The sequence below is a fragment of the Lemur catta genome, chromosome 12 (genome assembly GCF_020740605.2).
Source record: "Lemur catta isolate mLemCat1 chromosome 12, mLemCat1.pri, whole genome shotgun sequence".
NCBI classification, from domain to species: Eukaryota; Metazoa; Chordata; class Mammalia; order Primates; family Lemuridae; genus Lemur; species Lemur catta.
The window spans coordinates 90,155,590-90,171,092 of NC_059139.1; the positions used below are offsets into that span (position 1 = coordinate 90,155,590).

Here is a 15,503-nt window from a genome sequence, read left to right on the forward strand (position 1 = left end):
GACAGAGCCTCAGAGCTACAGAACTGATGGTGATTATTTCAATTTTCCCATTATCCACAAATCGTGTTTCACACTTAAACTGCCTGAAAGCAGTCTCCTTAGACTTAACCCCCTGCCCTGGGAGCTCCAGATGGGAGCAGCACACCAGTGACTGCCCAAGGGCAGCTGGCCAGGACTCACCCCCTTTTCACGAGTTCTGGCTCCTGCAGGGCTTCTGTGCTGCCCTTCTTGCGCCCTGCTGGCACCCCTAGCCTAGGCTGCTGCTGCCAGTCCCTGTGGCGACCGGGCAGGCTCTGATTGTCCACTTGGCAGAGCAGAAACAGAAGTGTTGTTCTCCTTGGGCCTCCTTCTGCCAGCTGCCTTCCCCCAAGGCTGAAGCGATTCTCTGCTTTCTCCCCCTCTCCCTTCCCCCATATGTAACAATTTTTGAGTCTTCAGACTCCCCAGGGCTTCTCACAGTGTTTTATTTTATTTTATTATTTGTTATTAGTTCCTCAAATCTGTTTCCCTCTGGCTTCTGTAGTTTTTCTAGGGTTGATTTCCAGAAAGGCGCCGGTGGCCAGTGTAGTTTTTCATCTTGACAGGGTGAGAGAATGGTTTATAGAATGAGCAGGTGTATCATAGAAAGGGAAGAATTGGAGACAGGAGATGTATGAGTCTTAAGGAGAGAAAGGGTACAAATGGACAGCAGGAGATGCTTTTTTCTACATTTAATTTTTTAAATTGTAATTAATGTGTGTGTGTATCTGTGTGTGTGTGTACTTTAAAAATGAAATAATGCTGCTAGGCTTGTAATGAAAACAGCAGTCCCCACACCTCCCCACTCCGAAATTCTGGCAACAATTTTCAACTTTTTTTTTTTTTTTTACTCTTTTTTTCCTGGTATTTGCCTGTAAATTCTAAATAAAATGCTTGTATTACTATTTCTGGATTTTAAAATGTTGGCCATTCCCTCTGTCTTCCTGACATGGAGGGTGAGGATCCCGTGCTGTGCCCGCTGCCTTTCACTTCCCGCACCCTCTCTTCCCTCCTCCCTCCGTCCTCCCGACGCAGTATGTCCCTGCTTCTGTAACCAATATTCAGCGTTTACACTACTGTGCCCATGTGAATACTATTCACAACTGACACATGTAGCTAAGATATTTCTTTTCTTATATAACTTTTTATTTTCTTAGGGTTAATACGTGCCTTCCCCCCAGGTTGTTCTGGGAGTTATGTGCCCATCATAATTCTCTGACAGTCATAGGATGCTTTCCATAGGGTTTAACACCTCAGGTGTCTACCCGGCTCCTCCCCCGCTCTGCCCCACCCTTCCGTGCCAGCTCTATCTTTGTGCTCCACACAGGATGGCTGCTCCTGCCTCCCTTTCCTCGGCATCCTGGGCACTGCCTTTGCTGTCACTTGGCATTCAGGCTGCCCTCAGAGTTTGAACATGCCCCTCCCATTGTCTTAACAGTTTCCCACAGAACTTCTGCATTCAGAGCAGATGTTTTAGGTCATTTTCCAGTTGTTAGTTTGCAGACATGTGGTTTTGATTCCAACAGTCAACTGTATCTGTGCCAGATTCAAAATCTGGATCCAGAACTGAATGACTTGGGAAAGAGGCAGGGCCTGAAGCTTCCACTTTGCTGGCGCAGCTCTGGGGAGGGCCGCACAGCAGGGTTCTGGGTCCACAGTGCCACCACAGCACCTGATCTGGCAACTTCCGATGATGGCAGAGGCCAGAGGCTGGAACTGGCACTGGTGGCAGCAGCCTCCTGGTTTGGTGGCTTTTGTAAGAGTAGCAGCTCCCACCTCCCTCTGCGGGCAGCTCTGCGCTGTGGTGCTGGGCGTCACTTCTGGAAGTGCAGCCTGTTTGCTCCCGTCTCCGACAGGCTGTGAGCTGTCCCTATCTCCTGCTCAGTCCTTTTGGCTTAAACTTGCTAGAGTAATTTCTGCCTTCTTAAACTAACCTGGCCGATATGGCTTGTACTCCTAAAGATGTCTTTATTTTTCTGCAAAACATGAGTTTGATTGGGTATGTAATTCTAACTTGAAAGCCATTTTTCATAAAAATTAGAAAGCTTTTCTCCATTGTCTCTGGCTTCCAGTGTTGCTGGGAAGTCTGAAGCCGTTCTTTTCCTGGGTCTAGGAATGTGATTTGCTTTTTCTCTCCAAAGATTTTTTTGTTTTATCTCCAAGTAGTATTTATTCTTAAACTTTTTTTGTTTTGTATTATCATCAAATCTACAAGAAGTCATATTTTAAAGAATTACAGTTCCAGGAGAACTGTTTATGAGAAACAGCTGATTTCCTGATGTCATCCTTCCCATTTCCTTGTTATCACAAGCAACCACTTTCACCACTACTGTATATTTACAAATAATTAAATGCATTTTTAGTGCACATCAAATGGATCCCAGTAAGTCTTTCAATGTTCTCACATTTGACTGTTATACACTTTTTCAAGAAAACGTTATACATAAAAGTAGATGCCTGCCTTGTACCTAAACGGATTTTGGGGTGTAGGAGTTAGAGATCCCAAACTGGCAGTTGGTGGATTTTTCCTCCTCTGAAGGATATTTCACTCATTTAGTGGTAGGATGTGACCCTGGGTTTGGGGCTGAAAATAGAAGGAAAGGGTGGCAGGTGGTGCTGAGCCCATGCAGTTCCTGACACAGCGTCCAGGGAGGAAGCGAAGGAGCCACAGCGGGAAGCCCGGGAAGGTCGGTGCGGGGCTTCTTTCCTGAGCCCCGCACTGAGGACTGGAATCCCCTCCACGGAGCTAGCCTGGTCCGGGGGAAACTGGTGGCAGACCGGCCTCAGCTGATGCCTTAGGGCCGTGCTTAAGCACCCGCAGAAACAGCAGCATCAGCGCGGAGGAAGCCGCGACCAACTGCCCGGCCTCAGCCGCCCTCGTTGTGACTGCAGCGTCTGTCGTGCTTGTCACAGTCGCCAGCCTGAAGGGAGCACGGTTGGCAAAGTGGCAAAGCGAGGGGGCAGGAACAGGCAGGACTCCCTTCTCAGACTGTTTACGTACCAGAATTTCCACGTGTATGAAGGGGGTCCAAGACATACACTGATGTCCTGCTGATCCGGACGGGGGCTGGAGCGCAGCCAGGGGGCCCTCCCGGGTGAGGCCGGTGGTTATTTAAGATGCAGCCTGTGAAATGAGACATACCGGTCACATATTCTATTTCTCTGAAATTGTGTCGCAACTTCTCTTGACACTAGCAACGTTGGTTACCTATAATTCAATATATCTTTAAGCGGCTGAGGCTGAGAAGTTGGGGAGAGAAAGGAGTGCCGGGGACGCCCAGAGCGCCACCCCCAGTGGCCCCTGCTGAACCAACACAGTCTCTACAACTCACAAACATACATTTGAATCTGATTTGTGTATTTCTTCTTTGCAGAATTAGACTTGTGATCAAAGATGGGGAAGAAAAGCCTAATAGCTTAAAGCTAGGCATAAAGAACTCTATTTCTCTGAGAAACAAACCAATAAATAAATAAACAAACAAAAAACCCACGCCCAAACCATAAAACACAAAACCCAAACTACAGAAACACTTGCTGCATCATTAGACCCAGCACAGTGCTGACAAACAACGATAAGCCCGACAGAAAACATGGGGTATCGGCCACTGAAGCCTTTCTGGAAATGAAAAGAGGCAAATAGCCCAGACCGGTCCCCACATCTGTGCCTCTTGCTAAATGGCCTGTCTGCTCCATAACAGCTGGTTCCAAGGCCCTGGAAACTGGTTCCCTGCTTAAGCCAAGGTGAACTGGACCCACAGAATCTTCCAGTCACACCCAATTCTGCCACAGTCATATTTGCACAGACCTTGTGTCAGCTGCCCGATTCCCTGGGCGAGTGGGGCTGTGGCTACAGCTGTGACTAATGAAAGACCATTTGTCCTTTGTGGTTAGGGAGAAAGGGCACTAAGGAATGGCTCCATGTATCAAACAGAAAGTGTAGGTTGGAAATGAACAAGCTGATTCCAATAAGATAAGGGAGATTATTTAAATTTGATAGCAAGTGGTGATAACTTGAAGAAATTAGAATATGAGAGGTTCTAGTCAAGGATTTCTTTTTTACTAGAAAAAGGAAATCTCTAAAGTAAGCAAAAGTAATCAGAATATATCAACTCAAGAGAGAATAAGATATGGCACTTGGAAAGGAAAGGTAATAACCACAATAATAATGTTCAGGCTCTGTTATTTTTTAAAGCTGGTTCAATAAAATGTAATGTAACATTAACAATTTCTTGGGAAGAAACCAATCAACTGCTCCTCTCTTTCTATCCATGCTCTGCATTCCGCATGAATTATTCACCGCTGTGGTCAGTCCCCGATACCTGGCGCCTCCCTGAAGAATTCTGGGATGTTAAATAACAATGAAAGTGAAATTCGTAATATTTTATTTAAGAATAAATGTTAATTAAAGCTTTATATATAAAAGATTATCCACTTGTTTTTAACCTAAATGCCTCCTCAATTTCAGCTATTGATTTCACTGCATTCAGATCTAGGATGAATGGATGTTGTAGTCTAGTACATTATGCCATCTTTTTCGATTCAAAATATCCTATTCACAGAGAGTGATTTTTTCTTCACTGTTTGCTAACCTGTTATCTTGCCACAGCTTTTGGGGGGTGGTTGTGTAACATGTAACACCCTGGGAGATAAATCAAGCTTGTGGCAGCGCCTTCTAGGCGCTTATGTTTACTCAAGTTGGGCATCCAACCCTAACTGTAATGTTCAGCGTGGGTCTATTTGGTCCACTATCTCTGTATGATAATCTTGAGGGTCTCTTTAAATAAGGGCTTTATAAAGGCAATAAAATGATTTGTTGAGAATATTTGAAACCAGTTTCAAATTCTAGTTTCCAACTTCAGCATTAACATGAGCAACAATCTACAAGCTATCATAAAGTGGAATTTGAACTCATTTTCAAGTTTTCCCTCTTCTACCTGAATGGTTCAGGGAATATTTTTGTTGGGATGTGTGTTCTCCTGAGTTATCCTTTTCCTTGTCAATAGTCCACGCTCTTCAATGTCTCGGACCATCTGTGCTGAGATGAGGCCATACTGCTATTATCAGACTTTTCTCTGGCTCTGTGTGTATCAGGGCTAAAGTCTGCTCCAAGTCTAGGCTTTATCAGTTTTTTCTGTAGGCCTGCTTGTGTGTGGAATGCTCTGGAAAATGCTGATGTCGTACTCTCCCTGTGCACCTGACAGCAACTATGGATTCTATGCAGTCTGTTTGCTCTCTCCTTCTCATCTGAGCACCACCTGCACCCACATTCTCTCTTCCAGAGGTGGTGGGGTCCTCTTACTGTTGTCTTACACGATGAAGAAGGTTCTGTTCACCTTCTTTTGGCTGAAGAGTGTCTCCCTGGTGGAGTCAAGGTGAAAATGGATTCCTCCACTGAGTGATAGATACCCAGACATTTCCTGCTTAGTGCCATTAATCACCCCTAAGCAACAATGGCCCAGCAGATGTGCAATTCCTGTCTACAGCACATGCAGGGACAGCACTTAGACACAAGGATGTGTCACAGGAGTTTGGGAGAATTGCTCCCACCTCCATAGCCAACCAAGCTCTCTCCTCCCCTCTTTTTTCCTTCCTTCCTCCCTTCCCTCCTATGCCTTATGATTACTTTGGAAAAGAGTTTAACTTGCTACATACTGAAAACAGGAGAAATGGCTTGTTAACCCATCTTCCCACAAATTCTCAATCTTTACTCTACATCAAATTCATCTCTAATGGTTTTTTTCCCCTAAAGTAACAGCTTGAGCCACTCTTCTAATCCACTGAAACAGAATCTCTGGGGATGAGACTTAAGAAGTCCATATTTTTAAAAATCTTCACTCTTTAAAAAATACTCTAGTGTGCAATGTACAGCCGGGTTTGAGAACCCACAGACTGAGTGTTGCCTGCTGTGGCCATGGCGTGTCAAACACCATTTTTGATCGCACTGGTTGTATTGGAGTTAGTTTAGTTTAACTCTCTCTTTGGTGGCCTAGCTAGAGGGAGAGCGTTAAGCATGTGGTTTGTCATGCCAGTCTGCCAAACTTCAAATCCTGACTCTATCCCTGTGTGTTTTATTGAGCAATTCATTTAATCTCTCCATGTTTCAATTTATTCATCTGTAAAATAAGCATTAAGGATAGTACCTATCTCATAGCATTGTTGGATGATTAAGTAAGATGATTCACACAGAGTGCTGAGAACAGCACCTGACACATAGTAAATGCTGGTGAATTATCAACCATTACCATCATCTGGTCATGAGCAAAACACAGGGGTCTCCAGGAGTTCAGAAAGGCTTTAAAAGATCATCTGGTCCCCAGGTAGCTGGATATTATGATCCCATTTTACAGATAAGGAAGCTCAGGTTCTTAAGTGATATGCCTGTCCAAGATGGTTCCGAATGAAAGTAACAATGATTATAATAACAGAAACAAGAGCAAGTAGTATCTATTGCCCTACATGCAAAACACTGTATTAAGTGTTTGATGACCATTCTATCATTAACCCAGCGTTTTTCAACCTTTAATGTGCACACAAGTCACCTGGAGTTCTTGTTAAAACGTGGAGTCGATTCCCTAGGTCTAGGGTGGGGCTCGAGAGTCCACACTTCTGACAAGCTCTCGGGAGATGGTCCAGCTGCTGGTCCGGGACCCACACTTTGAATAACATGTGTTTAATCCTAACTACAACTCTATCTGATAGGGACTGTTTTTGTCCCTATTTTGCATATAATACAGTGAAGTTGTTTGGTTAAGTAGCTTTCTCCAGGTCACAGAACTTGAAGGAGCAGTACTGGGACTTGGACCCATGGCCTCATTCCAGAGCCTGTGTCCTTGAGCGCCACACCAGACCCGTTCATGTCTGTGTGCCTGTGCCATTTGGCCTCTGCTACCTTTGCAGCAGAACATGGAGCAAATGTCATACGTCCCCAGAGTGTTTAAGTCATGTCCCTGCCTAGAGCAGAGACAGCTATGGAATGTTTTACTTATTTTAATTGTATATCCCAGTCTGGCCCTTTAAGCCAGAGGATCCACCCATGCCTTGTGCCTTTTCTTACCCATAAAAGACAGCCTTAAATTCCAGCTGGTGTTAAACCAAATGCTCAGATCACTCCTGAGCGACAACACTCCCTCCCGCCATTATTAATCCTGACCTTATTTGAGTTGAACTCATTTGACTAAGCTTTTTCTGGCCCCTTATATTTAATTTTGATCTTCAGCTTTCCTCTATGTTTTTGTCTGCGTTAGCCCACGTGGCAACCTCCCCCTGTCCCCAAGAAAGAACACGTTGCTCCAGGAGCGAGTCAGCTGACGGTTCCAGCTGTTCCCTCTTTGGCATCTGCTTCCGCGTTGCAGCCCACGTCTCACTCACTCTCCGCGGGCTGCCCGGCACGGCCGCCCCGTGCCGACTCCTGGAGCGGGGTCCGGAGCTCCACTCAGCGCCCCCTGCCGGGCTGGCGGGGACCTCGTCAATCGGCAGCGTGGTCCGACAGCCCCCTACATCCAATCCGAGCTTTCTCCTTTCTTCCCACAGCTGTTACTCCCCGGCAGTAAACCTTCCGCACTCGTACCTCTGTCTCAGCGTCTGCTCCCCACAGGTGCCGCCAGCACCTCTCACCACTCGGGGGAGAGCTCCCACGAGACCTAATTCGCGTCACTGGCCCTGCCTGGCGCCTGGCGAGGCCTGGCTGGTCCTTTCTAGACGCCCATGACCAGGGAGGTGCTTGATTATGTGCAAGCACTCAATAAACAGGGGCATGTGAGTACCCACAGTGTTCTCATATGTTCATGAGCATAAGCATCCGTTCTATTAATAAATGTCTGAGATAAAGAAGAAATGTGGCAAATTTCATCATGCTTCTATGTCTCCTGTACTTCCTATGGTGAATTGTTTGCCAGAGATTAAACTTTAGCAATTATATACTACATCTTAGGATCACTGGGGGCTGCCTACATAATTACCGTGTTGTAATATAGCAAGGAAAAACAAATGTCACCAAAATAAGAGAAGAAGTGACTAGCCATGCCTGGTGAAAAAATTCAGTGACCATGAGTCAGCAATACGGAACTTGAGTTCAAAAAGTCAGTCAAATATTGGATGTAGAAAAATAAACATGGAGAAAAAGCCTCTGCATTTTTTTTTTCTCTATTAATACTACACAGAATTCTAGGTCTTGTTATGATTTCAAACAAGGAGGCAGGCAGTTGTCAACATGATTTAATTTGATGCGCTTTCAGAAAGCCCCCTCCCCAGCTTCCCATATTCATATATTCTTATATTGAAGGGTTTGGAGTTTTGAAGGGGGAGGCAGGTGGGGAAGGGAATGGTAATTTTTTTTTTTTTTTTGAGACTGAGTCTCTCTATGTTGCCCAGTTTGGAGTGCAGTGCTATTCTCAAGCATAATATAGTGCACTACAGCCTCGAACTCCTGGCTCAAGCTATCCTCCTGCCTCAGCCTCCCGAATAGCTACAAGTGTGGGCCACCACACCTGCTATGAAATGGTAATTTTGGAGCATGGGACATTTCCCAGAAGCATAGGCCTGTGTGGCTACTGCTTGGGTGTGTATGGCTGTCGCTGGAAAGAAGATGAAAACAAAGAGGGTCTATTGGCCCAGAGAGCATGATGGAGCTTTTGGTCTCTGGAGAGGGGAAAATAACTGAGAGATGGGGGGATGGTGTCAGCGAAAGAAATAATAGACAAATCCAATTTTGATTAGAGCAGATTTTAGGTAGCACAATCTCAAAGAGTTTTACCTTGTAAAGAAACTAGAAATAAATCAGAAAGGAGATGGTTGTGCAATGCTATCTGTGGGACAAGAGGGAGGTTTTGAAAAATGTATTTTTAGGTCAAAGAAGAAAAGTTAACTTCTAAGGAAATCATGAGCTATTCTCCAGAAAGTGGGCTTTGCTTGATGCAGAAAGGGTAAAGGTAAGATGCAAAGTAGAACTCCTTGTCAACAAAGACTAACATTATAAATTTACAGGCAAGGTTGTGAAATCTGCAACCATTGAAGATAGCTCCAGTGTGGCCCTGTATGAAGTTGAGAAAGCAAGAAATAAACCAGTTGTAAAGCCCTTTTAGCCCTGTGATTCTCTGATTTGTGGGAAAAAATTAACATCTTTACTTTTTCTACTTCCCTTACAACCTGATGTGCACACGGCCATGGTGTGGGTGTGTAGTTCACTGAACAGCTAGCCCAGATCCCACCAGAGCACACACACAGTGAGGGGACTGTCACCCATGCTGCTGCTAAAATGACATCAATAAATCATAAAATATGCCCAAGAGGGCACTATAAATCATTTAGAGTTGCTATTAATATTTCAGACATGTTCATTTTCAGCAGTGTGTTAAATTTTAGTGTTTGCATTCCATTTTAATTCACTACTTGATAATTGAAAAATGAGGCTGTTAAAAAAATGATCTTTAGATTATCTTTTGCTAATTATTTAAGGATTAAATAGAACAACAGGACTGATCACTGCTAGATTCATTTTCTTTAAAATTTCTGCCTGGCCCTTTGGACACTGGTTCTCTTGGAACACAAGAGGGAGATAATGGTTACATTGGTCTTTTTTGGCAAGGAAAGAGCATTTGGATCTCCCTTCCTGGCTGTGGAGTTCTCACTTTATGTGGCAGTGTGGTGGCTGGCAGAGTGACCAATTTAATCTAGTTTGCCCAGGACTTAACTGGTTTCAGCACTAAAGTCTTGTGTCCTAGGAAACACCTCGGTTTAAGGCCAACTGGAATGGTTGGTCACCCTGGTTGGGCCCAAAGTCTAGAAGAATATTCTTTGGCAAAATGGTGGATTTGAACACATTAATCTTTAGTGCCCTCTTACTTTCTTTCTGTGACCTGCCTTTTGGTTTATCAACTTCAGGAACATCCCATAATTTAGTCCATGCGACTGATTTAAGTCATGTGTTTGCCTCTGAACAATCACTGTGGCCAGGGAGGTGGAACACACTGATTGCCCAGGCCTGAGACAGACCCACACCTGGGTCTGGGACGGGCGAAGTGTGTCTCTCGTGAGTCACGTGCGTGTGGGGGGAGGCGCCTCACCAAAGGGATTGAGAGGTCTGTCACCAAAGGAAGTGGAGGGAACGGAGTCTGTCACCAAAGGAAGTGGAGGGAACGGAGTCTGTCGCCAAAGGAAGTGGAGGGAACAGAGTCTGTGCAGGAAACAACTAGAGATGAACACTTGAAATAGCTATTTAAATTGAGTTGGTTTGAGGATGAAATGAGAAGATATAAAAGCACTTTGTAAACTAAAACGTATGGTGCCATTTAAAAAAATGCTCTCCTTTTATTAATTGATGTACTGCTCTGCTCAGTTTAGAAATGAAAGGCTTTGAAAGCCTGCACTCTGATTTGATTACTAGAACATTCAATATAAATCCATAAAAATAAAACCAGTATAGCCTTACCAAGAAAGCAGTTATAACATATTATTTTTTGTTGTTCTTGTTTACTTTACAAAGGAGAGAATCATGGAGTGAGTCAGGAGAGGGAAAAGAGGCTGAGCAGCATTGCATATCAAGAAAAATCTTTTGTCAACTAAATGTGCTTTCCCCTCTTCAAACATAATATTTAAAAAGTAAATATTGATTTTCTTAATACAAATGAAGTTTATATATAATTTAACCTAGGTGTAATGTTTATCATATAAGCATCAACTTTAAGTGATTGCTATGTAACCTAATTCCATTTTCCCGCCTTTTGTTTCTTAAATAGAACTTTTGTTTTTCCCTCAATATTTCTGCTGCACAGAAACCTGTTCAGAGACTGACCTCCACAACATGGTGAAGTAGGAAGCCCTGGGCCCTTCTTTCCCACAAACATACCAGTTCAGTAACAACTCGCGGGCAAATTCCCTTTGTGATGGGAATCCTCCGCTTTGGTTTGTCTGGTAAAATCTTTATCTCTCCTTCATTTTAAAGAACAGTTTTTTCCAGGGGCAAACAAAAGCTGAGGAAGTTTATCACTACTAGAGCTGTTTTACAAGAAATGCTAAAGTGAATTCTTGAAATTGAAATGAAAGGACACTAAACAGCAACATGATAGCATAAGAAAATATGAAAAATTTACCTTGTTGGTAAAGGTAAATATATAGACAAATACAGAATACTATATTACTGTAATGGTGGTAGAAAAATCTCTTAATTCTAGTATAAAAATTAAAAGATAAAAGTATTAAAAAGAACTATAACTAAAAATATGTTAAGAATACACAATATGAATAGATAGATGTAAAATGTGACAACAATAACATAAAATGTGTGTTTGTAGGAGGAGGAGAAATTAAAGTGTAGTGTTTTGTACATGATTGAACTTAAGTTGTTATCAGCTTAAAACAGACTATATAAGATATTTTATGTAAGCCCTAATGTAATCATACAGAAGAAATTTCTATACAAGTTACACAAAAGAAAAAGAAATCAAAGCATATCCATACAAAAAGTCAACAAAACACAAAAGAAGATAGCAAGAGACAAAAAGACAGACAAAAGAACTATAAGACTAACAGAAAACAATTAAACAATTAACAAAATGTCAATAGTAAATCCTTCCTTATCAATAATTATTTTAAATGTAAATGGATTAAACTCACTAATCAAAAGACATAAAATGGCTGAATGGATGAAAAACAAGATCAACTATATGCTGTCTACAAGAAACACTCTTTAGATTTAAGGACAGATAGGCTGAAAGTGAAGAAATGGAAAAAGATATTCTGTGCAAATGGTAACCAAAAGAGAGTAGAGTTGGCAATACTTATATCAACCAAAAGAAACTTTAAATGTATTTTATCACAAGAGACAAAGAAGAAGATATAATGATAAAATGGTCAATCCACCAGGAATAAATGTACATGCACCCAGCATTAGAACACCTAAATATGTAAGGCAAATGTTGACAGAACTGAATGAAGGAATAGAAGGCAATAAAATAATAGTAGAAGGCTTTACTACCCCACTTTTAGTAATGAATAGAACATCCAGACAAAAGATTAATAAGGAAATAGAGGACATGAACAACACTATTGACCAAATGTATCTAAAAGACATATATAGAACATTCTACCCAACAACAGCAGAATACATATTCTTCATAAGAGTACACAGATCATTCTTCAGGATAGATCAATCATACATTAGGTCATAAAACAAGTTTTGACAAATTTAAGAAGATTGAAATTATACCAACTATCTTTTCTGAACTTGATGGAATAAAACTTGAAATAAGTAGTACAAAGATACCTGGAAAATTCAGAAATATGTGGAAATGAAACAACACACTCTTGAACAACCACTGGGTCAAAGGAGAAATAGAAAAGGAAATTAGGAAATACTTCGAGACAAATAATGAAAACATTGACATATCAAGCCTTACAGGATGTGGTGAAAGCAGCACTAAAAGGGAATTTAAAACAATAAACACCTACCTTAAAAAGAAGAGAAAGATTTCAAGTAAACAACTTAACTTTATACCTCATGGAGCTAGAAAAAGGAAAGCAAAGTAAGTCCAAAGGTAGCAGAAGGAAGGAAAAAACAAAAATTAGAACCTAAATAAAAGAAATAGAAAATATAAGAAAATCAACAAAACCAATAGTTGGATTTTTGAAGGTAAACAAAATAGATAAACCATAGCTAAACTAAGAAAAAAGAAGACTCTAATAAATAAAATCAAAAATGAAAGAAAAGACATTACAATTGATGCCACAGAAATAAAAAGAATCATAAGGCACTACTATGAACAATTACATACCAAAAAACTGGATAACCTAGAGAAGAAATGGATAAATTTCTAGAAAAAATACAACCTACCTACCACAACTAAAACATGAAGAAAGTCTGAACAATCCTATAGCAGAATGGAGATTGAATCAGTAATCAAAAACCTCCCAAGACAGAAAAGCCTAGGGCCAGATGGCTTCAATGTTGAATTCTACCAGATATTTAAAGAAGAATTAATGCCAATCCTCCTCAAACTCTTCTAAAAAATTGAAGAGGAAGGAGTATTTCTAAGCTTGTTTTATGAGGTCAGCATTACTCTGATACCAAAGCCAGACAAAGACATCAGAGGAAAAGGAAACTACAGGCCACAATACTCCTGAAGTATATAGATTTAAAAAAAACCTTAACAAAATATTAGCAAATCAAATTTAACATTACATTAAAAAGATCACACACCATGACCGGGTGAGATTTATTCCTGGGATGCAAGGATGGTTAAACACATGAAAATCAATAAATGTGATATACCACATTAACAGAATAAAGAATAAAAATCACGTGATCCTCTGAATAGATGCAAAAAAAGTACTTAACAAAATTTAACACCCTTTCATGATAAAAACTCCCAACAAACTAGGAATAGAAAGTGCCTTAATATAATGAAGGGCATATATAAAAAGCCCACAGCTAACATTATAGTCAATGATCAAAAAAAAGCTTTTCCTTTAAGATCAGGAAAAAAGCGAGGATACCCATTCTCACCACTTGTATTCGACATGGTACTGGAAGTCTTAGCCAGAACAATTAAGGAAGAAAAATAAATAAAAGCCTCCAAATTAGAAAGGAAGAAATAAAATCATCTCTGTTTGCAGATGACATGATCTTATATATTAATATTTATAAAACCCTAAAGACTCCATAAAAAAACTACTAACACTAATAAATTTGGTAAAGTTGCAGGATACAAAATCAACATACAAAAATCAATTGTGTTTCTATACACTAACAATGAATTATTTCTAAAAAGGAAATTGGAAATACATTTCAATCTACAATAGCACCAAAAAGAATAAAATATTTAGGAACAAACTGAGGAGATGAAAGCCTTGTATGCTGAAAACTATAAAACATAGACAGCAGAAATTAAAGAAGACATAAACAAATGGAAAGATACCTTGTGTTCATACATTGGAAGACAATTTTGTTAAAATATTCATGCTACCCACAGTGCTCTACAGATTCAATGCAATCCTTATCCAAATCTCAATTACATTTTGTACAGAAATCAAAAAAGCAATTCTACAATTCATATGGAACCACAAAAAAACCAAGAATAGCCAAATTGTTACTGAGAAAGAGAACAGAGCTGAAGGAATCACACTTCCTCATTCAAGATATTTGACAAAACCACAGTAATCCACAGTTACCATGATTTGATCAATTCACATTATATGCCTATATGAAAACATTACATGTACCCTATGAAGATATACTACTATTATGTACCCATAATAATTAAAAATTTTTAAAAAGAGAGGAAAAAACCCACATTATAGTACTGGCATATAAACAGACATATAGACCAACGGAAGAGAGTAGAGAGCCCAGAAATAAGTCCATGCATATACAATCAACTGATCTTTGACAAGCATTCCAGGATTGCACAATGGGAAAAGAACAGTCTCTTCAACAAATAGTGCCAGGAAAACTGGATATCCACGTGCAAAAGAATGAATTAGACCCTTATCTTACACCATACATAAAAATCAACTCGAAATGGATTAAAGACTTAAACTAAGACCTGAAACTGTAAAATTCATTGAGGAAAACATAGGGGGAAAGCTTCCTGATGTTGGTATTGTTATTGATTTCATGACTATGACGTCAGGCAACAAAACCAAGAATAAACAATTGAGACTGTATCAAACTAAAACCTTCTGCACAGCAAAGGAAGCAATCAACAGAGTCAAGAAACAATCTATAGAAGGGGAGAAAACATTTGTAAACTATATATCTGATATATCTTGAAAATATATGAGTAACTTCTACAACTCAGTAGTTGCAGAGCCCAATTAAAAAATGAGCTAAGACCATGAACAGACATTTCTCCCAAGAAGATATACAGATGGCCAATAAGTATAGGAAAAAATGCTCAATGTCACTAATCATCAGGGAAACGCAAATCAAAACCACAATGAGCTATCACCTCACACCTGTCAAGATGACTATTATCAAAAAAACCAAAAGACAAGTGTTTTCAAGAATGTAGAGAAACTGGAACCTTTGCACACTGTTTATGGGAATGCACAATGGTACAGGTTCTATGGAAAACAGTATGAAAGTTCTTCAAAGAATTAAAAATAGAGCTACCATATGACCCAGCAATCCCACTGCTAGGTATTTATCTAAAAAAACTGAAATCAGGATCTCGAACAGGTATCTGCACTTTCATGTTCATTGCAGCACTGTTTGCAATAGCCAAGCTATGGAAACAACCTACATGCTCGTTAGTAGATGAATGGATAAAGAAAATGTGGTATATACATACAATGGAATATTATTCAGCCTTAAAAAAGAAAGAAATCCTGTAATATGTGATAACATAGATGAAACTTGAGGACATTATGCTAAATGAAATAAGCCTGTCATGGGAAGACAAAGGATTCACTTATATGAAGCATCTAAAATAGTCAAATTCATAGAATCAAAGAGTAGAATGGTGCTTGCCAGGGTCTGGGAGAGAGGGAAA

The 15,503-nt window shown here is 40.5% G+C and overlaps 1 long non-coding RNA gene across 2 annotated transcripts in view; it reads right to left on the reverse strand.

The window, feature by feature from the left end:
• LOC123648295 overlaps positions 1 to 15,503 on the reverse strand; it is a 29,860-nt gene that overhangs the window by 7,954 nt on the left and 6,403 nt on the right. For both annotated transcript variants that reach the window (XR_006738553.1, XR_006738554.1), the window contains exon 2: positions 3,020 to 3,142. This is a non-coding gene — a long non-coding RNA (uncharacterized LOC123648295). The remainder of the gene's footprint in view (positions 1 to 3,019; positions 3,143 to 15,503) is intronic.